This window comes from Ahaetulla prasina, chromosome 2 (assembly GCF_028640845.1).
Source record: "Ahaetulla prasina isolate Xishuangbanna chromosome 2, ASM2864084v1, whole genome shotgun sequence".
Classification (NCBI taxonomy): Eukaryota; Metazoa; Chordata; class Lepidosauria; order Squamata; family Colubridae; genus Ahaetulla; species Ahaetulla prasina.
This window is the reverse complement of record NC_080540.1, coordinates 5382471-5386010: the sequence shown is the minus strand read 5'-3', so window position 1 is coordinate 5386010 and position 3540 is coordinate 5382471.

Below are 3540 nucleotides of genomic sequence, written 5' to 3'. Positions count from 1 at the left end.
GCCTCTATCGGTTTAACCCGTCCGGCCCCTTTCTAAGCTCGGGCAAAGAAAAGGATCCGCTCTCTATCCCCAGCCCCACCACCCCGCGGGCTTCTGGAAAAAAAAAATGGAAACGATCTCGCGCCCGATCCCGCAGTTTAGAAACCAACCCTCCACGCACCCCCCACCCACCCACCCGGGCGCATTTGGGGAAACTGGAACCGGTGCGCGCGTAAACAAAAGCGCAGCCCGCGGAGCGCGCGCGTTTTGGCGCGGGGATTTGAAAACAAAACAAAAACAACAAAAAAGGCTTCCGAAACCTCCCGGCTTTCAACAAGAAAAGACAACACAACCCAACAATCCACAAAACCCAATCCACAATACCCCCCAAAAAAACAAAAAACAAAAAACAAAAGGAGAGATCCGGGAAAGGGGCGCAAGCGCAAGGAGAGGGTTAACCGGAGGTGGGCAGGACCTGACATATTTCTTAAAGAAAGAAAGAAAGAAAGAAAGAAAAGAGTGAGAGAGTGGAGCGGAGGAGGCGGAAGGCGAAGGGTTTGAAAGGAGGGGGTTCCCCGGCCAGACAAAGCTTCCCATTGAAACAACGAAGACTTTGTGTGTGTGTGTGTGTGTGAGAGAGAGAGAGAGAGAGAGAAAGGGGTCGACCGACGCGGAGGGGAAGGAAGGAACACCAACACACACACACACACCCAAATCGCCTGCACGCGAACAAAAACAAAAAATAAAAATCAGGCCCTTGCGGCGGAGGCTCCGGTTACCTGCTTTGCGGGGCTCTGAGAACAAAAGAATCCGGTGGCGGTTGGGGATCGTGGGGGCGGAGAGACGCGACTCCCGGCTTTCAGGATGGCAAAGCCGAGGAAGGGACTGACAGTGTTAAAAATACACACAGGTGCATCTATCTATCTATCTATCTATCTATCTATCTATCTATCTATCTATCTATCTATCTATCTATCTATCCATTCATCTATCTTCCTCTATCTATCTTCCTCTATCTATCTATCTATCCATCTAGTCTATCTTTATTTATTTATCCATCTATCTAACCATCTATCTTTATCTGTCTGTCTGTCTGTCTGTCTGTCTGTCTATCTATCTATCTATCTATCTATCTATCTATCTATCTATCTATCTATCTATCTGTCCGTTTCCCCAAAAATAAGAATCTGTCTTATATTTTTTGAACCCTAAAATAAGCGCTTGGCCTTATTGCCATGTGCTCCAAAGCCCAATTGGGCTTATTATCAGGGGATGTCTTATTTTGGGGGGGAACAGGGTATCTCTCTATCTACCTATCTACCTATCTATCTATCTATCTACCTATCTATCTAGCTAGCTAGCTAGCTAGCTAGCTAGCTATTCTCCAAAGCACCTGAACGCAGGACAAGAAACAATGGGTGAAAATTAATCAAAGAGATTAATTAAAAAAACTTAGAATTAAGGAGAAATTTCCTGACAATTAGAACAATTAATCAGTGGAACAACTTGCCTCCAGAAATTGTGAATGCTTCAACACTGGAAGTTTTTAAGATGTTGGATAACCATTTGTCTGAAGTGGTATAGGGTCTCCTGCTTGAACAAGGAGTTGGACTACTAGAAGACCTCCAAGGTCCCTTCCAACTCTGTTATCCTATCCTATCCTATCCTATCCTATCCAATCACCAATCCATCTATCAATCATTCCATCTATCATTTATCATTACCTACCTATCATCCATCCATCTATCCTCTCTGTCTCTGTCTCTGTCTCTACAGGTAATCCTTGACTTGCGACCAAAACTGAGTCCAACATTTATATTGCTAAGTGAGAAGTTTGTTCAGCAAGTCTTGCCCCGTTTTACAATTTTTCTTGCCACATTTGCGAAGTGAATCACTGCAGTTGTTAAATGAGTAACACCGTTGTTAAGTGAATCCGGTTTTCCTCTTGACTTTGCTTGTCAGAAAGTTGCAAAAGGGAATCACATGACCTCAGGATGTTGCAACGGTTATAAATGTGAATCAGTTGTCAAGCATCAGAATGTAAATCACATGTCCATGGAGATGCTGTAACAGTCGTAAGTGTGAAATATGGTCGTAAGTAACTTTTTCCAGTGTAGTGGTAACTTCAAACTGTTACTAAGAGAACTCTTGTGGATCAAGGGTTGCCTGTATCTGTTTGTTTAGATTTTTTTATCCCACCTTTTTTTACTTTATAGGTAACTCAAGCGAACATTCCTAATAATCTGTCCTCCTCCTGGTTTTCCCATAACAACAACCCTGTGAGGTGGGTTGGGCTGAGAGTGAGTGATTGGCCATAAGTCACCCAGCCGACCTTCATACCTATGTTTGCTCGTTTATTAAATTTGTAGGCTTCTGAACTCCTCCAAGCGCAGCTTACAATATCCTAAATAACAGAAGAAAACAATTATACATAATGAACATATTAAAACATCGGGCATTTAATAGCTGAAATGTTAAAATTAATCTTAAAATGGATAAAAACCAACACAGAGATAATAGAATAACAGAGTTGGAACCTTGTAAGGTGGATGTGAATCTATACTATATACAGTGGTGGCCAAAATTGTGGAAATCTTTTGGGGAAAGGGTATGGGTCTGGATGGGGAGAAACAGACTCAAGCTCAATCCCTCCAAGACGGAGTGGCTGTGGATGCCGGCACCCCAGTACAGTCAGCTGCATCCGCAGCTGACTGTTGGGGGCGAGTTAGTGGCCCCAAAGGAGGTGGTTCGCAACTTGGGCGTCCTCCTGGATGGACGGCTGTCCTTTGATGAACATCTGGCGGCCGTCTCCAGGAGGGCCTTTTACCAAGTTCACTTGGTCCGCCAGTTGCGTCCCTTCCTTGACCGGGATGCCTTATGCACAGTCACTCATGCTCTGGTTACGTCTCGGTTGGATTACTGCAATGCTCTCTACATGGGGCTGCCCTTGAGGTGCACCCGGAGGCTGCAGTTAGTCCAGAATGCAGCTGCGTGAGTAGTAATGGGAGCCGCGCGTGGCTGCCACGTAACACCACTGCTCCGTAGTCTGCACTGGCTTCCTGTGGTCTTTCGGGTGCGCTTCAAGATTTTGGTTACCACCTTTAAAGCGCTCCATGGCTTAGGACCCGGGTACTTACGAGACCGCCTGCTGTTACCCTATGCCTCCCACTGACCAGACGCTCACAGAGAGGGTCTCCTCAGGGTGCCGTCCGCCAAACAATGTCGGCTGGCGGCCCCCAGGAGTAGGGCCTTCTCTGTGGGAGCATCGACGCTCTGGAATGAACTCCCCCCTGGCCTACGTCAAGTGCCTGATCTTCGGACCTTCCGTCATGAGCTAAAAACATACTTATTTATTGAAGCGGGACTGGCATAATAGTTGATTTTAAATTGGGGTTTTATTAATATTTTAAATATTTTAAATTTTAATTTTAATTATCAGCCGTTTTTGTAATTTTGCTATATTTTAATTCATTTTTAACTGTACATATTCTGTATTTTATTTCTGGCTGTACACCGCCCTGAGTCCTTCAGGAGAAGGGCGGTATAAAAATTTAATAAATA